Raw genomic sequence first — 6,678 nt, 5'->3', positions numbered from 1 at the left:
TTTTCCTACTCTGTCTTGTCTCTTTTGCGCGCTCTCAGCAGAGCGAAGATGCCGCCGTGATGCTTAAACTCAGAGATAGCCTCGGCAATCCGTCAAATTTAGGATGGTCTGGGTCTGACCCATGTAGCAACTGGGCCATGTGGGCAACGAAACTCAGCAAATCAATCAGGAGGAGGGAAAGAGATCGATAGGGAATGATTCGTGACTCTGTTCAGCAGATCGACGGGAAAGAAGACACTGAAAGAGGACAGACGATCGACGGTCAACGACGACACTCAGCAAATCGACGGAAAAGAGATTGATGGTCAACAGTTGATGAGAAAGAGATTGACGATCGACGTGAAAGAGAAAGAGATTAATGGGATTTGATGATTGATTTGTTAGGGATTCGACTATGAGAGGGTGGAGAGACCAGGGGAAGAATCGGGAGAACAAGGGTTCGGGGGGAATCAGGAGATTGGAGAATGTGGAGAACGCCTGGGGCCGAAAGGGATGGAGGGGGTTGGAGTGCTGGTTTGGGTACGAGAGGCCAGGGCTCGAGCTTGGGCTCGGGCTTGGGCTCGAGCTTGGGCTCGGGCTTGGGCTCGGGCTTGGGCTTGGGCCTAGCCATTAAATCGATTTTTTTTATTTGATCGGTTATTTAACATATTTAAACTGAATCGAATAAAAAACCGAATAATTTTATATATTAATCGAACTAAACCGACCGTTCTGATTAACCGAACTGATAAATCGAAATCAACCGGTTCAGTTCGGTTTTTCAGTTTAGACTGAAATATGCTCTCCCTAATATTTAGGATTCTTTAAGAATTATTTTTTGATCCTTAACTATTTGCGTTTTACCCCAAGTCCTTTTTTTACAGGAAATTTCCTACTCCTTATGGAAGTTAGAGTCCTGATTGGAGTGAGTTTTGTGGTAGTGGCTCTTGGCTTTAGGAGCCAATGTAATGGGATTTGGCTTTTGGTACTGAAACAAGTGGCATACGGCACAACACGAAATTCAGCACCGTGTGGATTTGGTAGTCGGTGTCAAATCCCGCGTGATTTGGCTCCGAGTGCCAAATCCTGAGGCTTCGACCTGCGAGATGTTAGAAATTTTTGAGCTTTATCTTGAATGCTTTTATTTGAGCGTTCCGCAGATTTTTAGTTTCAAGTTTATTATATATAAAAATAGAAAAAGATGAAAATAATAAGACTTTATTATGTTTTGTTAATTATAATTTTATTATTTTTAAAATTTTTTAATTATTTTAATATTTTATTTAAATTCAAATTAATTGAATAAATCTCTTTAACATTTAAATTATAATTAATTAAATTTTATCATAAAAAATTCTCTTAATATTTAAATTATTTGTATTGAAATTTTATCATAAGTTAAATTAATTTAAAAAAATAATTCAATTTTTGTATTTAAAATTTTAATTTAATTATTTAATTATATTATTAGTCTATTTAAATTTAAGTTACTTGAATAAATTTTTGGTTAAACTTTATTCATACAAGATATTTTTTAATATTTAAATTTTATTTATTGAAATTTTACTGTAAGTTAAATTATATTTTTTAAAAAATAATAAATTAAAAAATTCATATATAAAAAAATAAATATAAATATTTTCTCCATTCTATAAATTTTTATTTATTTTATTTTTTTACACGTATTAAAAAATATAATTTTTTATTGTTTTTTAATTATATCCATATTAAATATATTAAACTTTAAATACATTAAATTTTATTAAGAAATATTTTTAAAAAATTCTTAAAAATAAAATAAAATAAAATAAAATTATAATAGTTAATTTATATATTATTATGGTCTAATAATAATTTTAGAATAATAAAAAAATGATAAAAATTATGAGATAAAGAAAATAGTTTATATCGATAATTAAAATTTTTTATGATATATTATATTAAAAATAAAATAATAATTTTAATATTGATTTAATTGAATTATTATTATTAATAAAATTATATTTTTTATTATTTTTTGTTTTATATATAATTTATATAATATATAAAAATGAGAGAAAGTAAATAATAAAATTGTTTAAAATACTCATAATTATATTTATTATAAATTATTTTTATTTTAATTAATTAAAAAATAATAAATAATATTTACTATTATTTATTTTTTAAATTTAATTATAAAATATTATTATGCTCATAAATAATATGAATTGTTTAATAATACATATATATATATATATATATATATTAGTGATATTTAGTTTATTTTTTAAATTTTATTAAAATTATTAAAATAAATAAATTTATAACAAGTAAAAATACGTGCTAAAAAAATTAATATATATAATAGTAGAAAGGACGCACGGAGTAGCGAAATTTCCTAAAATACTCATAATTGCATGTATTAATTAGAATTTTTCTTTTTATTTTGATTGGTTATAAAATAGTGTAGGGATTTAATTTAAATATTATTTTATTTGGTTGGTTAAATAACTTTCTTTTATTAAATCTAAATTAGCTAAATAATTCTTTTAATACTTCAATTATATTTTAATTAAAATTTGTATTACAATCTAAAGCGAAAAAGAAATTAATGCAGAAAAAACCATTAATTAAAATAAATCTTAATGTTGCCAGAAAGACAGTGTCTTTAGTAATAGTCCAAAAAATTCATTGCTAATAGTACGATTAAGATGAAAATAAATTAATTGCTAAAGATTTTAGACACAAGAAATCCATGGCTAATTTTTTTTTTTAAAGAAAACAAATCCATTACTAAGAATAATAATCAATTAAATAAAAAGAAATATTATCCCTGTAATATCCGGCTAGACTCCGGTATCGGAATTCCTACCGTCCGGTGGAATCTCGGATGTCGGAAGCTCCTAGTAGGGTAGAATCATGTTTTTATAAAATGTTTTAAGGTATTTCATGGTTTTAAATAAAATGGAAATGAGTTTTTTTTTTCATAAAAACAACCTTGGAGGAAAACTCAGGTTCGGCCGCCGAACCTCAGGTTCGGCCGCCGAATATGCATGCCTTCGGGAGCGCCTTTAGGCCCCCGAAAGCATAAGTGAGGAAGTCCAGGTTCGGCCGCCGAACCTCAAGTTCGGCCACCGAACATGGCATGCATGCGGAGGCACATTCGGCCCCCGAACGTGACCTGGCCAGCCACTATAAAAGGGTCCCTTAGCCGAAAATGGGCGAGCTTTCTCCCCATTTCCGGCCAAGGTGAGCTCTCCGCCGCCCCTCACCGATCTTGAGTTCTTTCCTTCCCATCTTACTCGATTTTCATGAGTTTTTACTTGGTTTTGAAGATTTTCAAGATTTGAGCAAAGTTTTGGAGCTTTGAGGTTAAAGAACTCAAAACCTCCCACCTCCGAGTTTAGGACGTCTCTCCCTCGATCTACAAGAGGTAAGAGCCGATCTTAAGCTCATTTTATGTTTTAAGTAAGTTTTATGCAAGATCTATGGGTAGAATGCATGTTTAGCTCATAGTTAGGTTTATGGGTTTTATATGTGTTTTTGAGCAATGTGAGTTGCTTGTGTGTTGTAGTTGGGGTTTTTGATGGTTTGATGCCCCTAGGAGCTTGTATGCTTGCTTGTGAATGCTTGGGAATGTTGTAGAATATGTTTATGCATGATTGGTTAGTTTTGGAGGCATAAATGCATAAGGGAGCCAAGTTTCTGCCCTTTGGCAGAAACCAGGTTCGGCAGCCGAAGGAACTTTCGGCCGCCGAACATGGCTGGGGAGGCAGGCCTTTCGGCTGCCGAAGTTGCCCCCGAAAGGAGACTTTCGTCTCTGTCTGGGACTTTCGGCCGCCGAAGGTGCCGCCGAACTTGCCTGACTTTCGGCTCTGGAGGGACTTTCGGCCGCCGAACCTGCCGCCGAAAGTGCCCTGTCCAGCCTTTTCTTGCATGTTTCTCTATGATTATTCTATGATGTTTTAGGGGGTTTTTGGGGGATAGTTTAGAGTTATATTCACGTATGTTTGGTCCCTCATTTGAGTCCACCTGTGTAGGTTCGGACCCGAGGAACCGAGGACCCCCGCAGTGAGTCTGTTGCCCCAGTGTCTGGTCAGAGCTATCCAGAGGTGAGTGGAATAACTTATTATGTTTTAAAGCAAAGAATGAACTTTTAGCATGTTTCATGCATCATGAATGCCATGTGATGAATTAGGTTGCTTGCATTAGAATTCACGAATATGTTGCATTGCATATTTTTATGTTGATGTGGATGAATGTTGGATGATCCATAGCCCTCGATCTATGATATGACGATGTGATATGTACGGTATGGAAAGTAAGACCAGTGGGACCCATTCTACGTTCGCTGGCACTATGTAAGAGAAAGACCAGGACCCATTCTACGTTCTGGCACAGTTGGACACTGTTATGTTATGATATGTAAGGGAAAGACCAGGACCCATTCTACGTTCTGGCACAGTTGGACCATGTAGAGGGCTATTGGTGACAAGTTCATCCTTGATGTGATTAGCTGTGATGTGATGCATTCCATGATCCATATGATTTAAATGTTTTTATTATTCTGCTCACTGGACTCTAGTAGCTCACCCCTCTCCCCTTTCTTTCCCAGGATTGCAGGTACAGGGTAGAGCAGGAAGTTTACAAGAGTAATAAAGTCTTGTGTATGTAATAGATAGTGTGGACATGATAATTGTATTAATGATATGTAAGAGTACAGTTTCAGTCATGTAATGATATTGAGGGTTAGATATTGTGCTTGACATTGTGTATGAGATATCCCTTTTATTACATGATCAAAAATGTTTTATTATGTTCATGAAAGCCAACTCATCTTATGATGTATCGCCCATTGGGGCATTGATGAGATCCCACAGATGGATCATGATTATGATTATGAGTATGTTCAGGTTGAGTTGGATGTATGAAAGAAAAGTTTTAAATTTTTATGTATGTTGTGATCATGTATGGGATTAAACAGGTTTTCAGGTTGCAAGTTAGGCTTGCTACGGGTCTTGGCGGCCTTAAGCCGACCCGGATCCTAGCGCCGGTAGCGGTCCGATTTTCGGGTCGTTACAATCCCAAATATGGTCATATAGTATAGAAAAAGGAGGCTCTAATAAGAGTATACACTCCTTTGTCTCCAAATCCATATAACAACAATGTTAGGCCTTTAATTTAATAACCTAACACAATCTGGAATAATAATCCCAATATCTGAAAAGTCTATAGAACTAGAGTTCAGATGAAATAATAAAGTCTGAGAATCAGTAAAAATACAACTTGAATCAAGAAAATTATTTTGTAGCCAACCAAGAGTATTTCTAAGTGCAAGTGCTTCAATTAGAAGGGGACTTAGAAAACGATCTAGAAAACCAGAAATACCACCTTGAAACCGTCCTTCTTGATTTTCAAGTACCACTCCATAACCTCCATAACCAAACTCTTGAAAAATAGCACCATCAGTGAAAACTCTTGATCTTCAAGTACCACTCCATAACCTCCATAACCAATCTCTTAAAAAATAGCACCATTAGTGAAAGCTTGCCATTGGACCTCGTCCGAATTAGTTGTTGAAACAGAAGTGATAACAGGCCACCTATGAAGAGAAGTTGTTGGACCATGAATAGCAACAACTGAAAAATTGAAGACTCATTGAATCGTTGTTGATGGTGCTGTAACGATTGCCTTGTGATACCTCTTCCCAATTATGAACCAATCTTTCAATTGGAGTAGTTAACCAATAAAGATTAATGTCAATGTTGTTGCTAAAGGCAATTGTTACGACTTTTTCAAATTGTACATGTTGTAGCCACTACCCTCCGAATGAATATTTCATTTTTGGCGGGTAAAACCTGCATGAAAAATTATTAAAATTTGAGAAATTATTGTGCAGCTCTTGACCCATAAATCTCTAAACATCTCTCACTTTAATACACTTAAACAATATATGGTCTCTATCTTCCTCACCATCACACCACCCACATGTTCTATCAACCATCATCCCTCTGTAACAGCCCGGAAACCGAACTGCCACTGGCACTAGGATCCAGATCGACTTAAGGTCGCCGGGACCCGTAGTAAGCCTGCTATCCTGTCTGTATACCTGTGAAATCCCATACATGATCATACATTTGCTGTAAAAATATAAAACTTTTCTTCCTTCCAAGGCTTAACCTGTGCATGCACTCTCTCTGTTCTCTCCTAATCCTTACTAGAGCTCCTCATGGCTCTAGGCGGATCAAACTCAGAATGTTAAGCCTGGTTTTGCTCATAAACATACAACAATAAAGAAACATACATAAACTGATCATGTGACTCCTCAAAGAGATGACAATTCTTATAAGTCAAGCACCATTCTATACACTATACATATACATTTACATGTCCACACTAGCTATTACACTACTCTGTACTCTTCCTGTCCCCTGCTGAATTCTCTCTGACCTCTGAACCTGCACAACTGGAGTTAGGGGAGAGGGATGAGCTACTATAGCCCAGTGAGTAGAATAGTAATAAATTAGTAGGTGATAAAACATGCTCTCATGGAATGCATCACATCATCACATCACCTCGGCCGGACGGATCAAAACTCCCTCTATCTCATCTGGGGTACCGGAGTACCATGTGCCTGGTCCCCGTAGGGCTGTTCCAGGTCTTTGTGCCTGGTCCCCGTAGGGCTGTTCCAGGTCTTTCCTCTGAGGGCTAATGAAT

The sequence above is a fragment of the Manihot esculenta genome, chromosome 11 (assembly GCF_001659605.2).
Source record: "Manihot esculenta cultivar AM560-2 chromosome 11, M.esculenta_v8, whole genome shotgun sequence".
Classification (NCBI taxonomy): domain Eukaryota; kingdom Viridiplantae; phylum Streptophyta; class Magnoliopsida; order Malpighiales; family Euphorbiaceae; genus Manihot; species Manihot esculenta.
Note: the sequence above shows the minus strand (reverse complement) of the source record.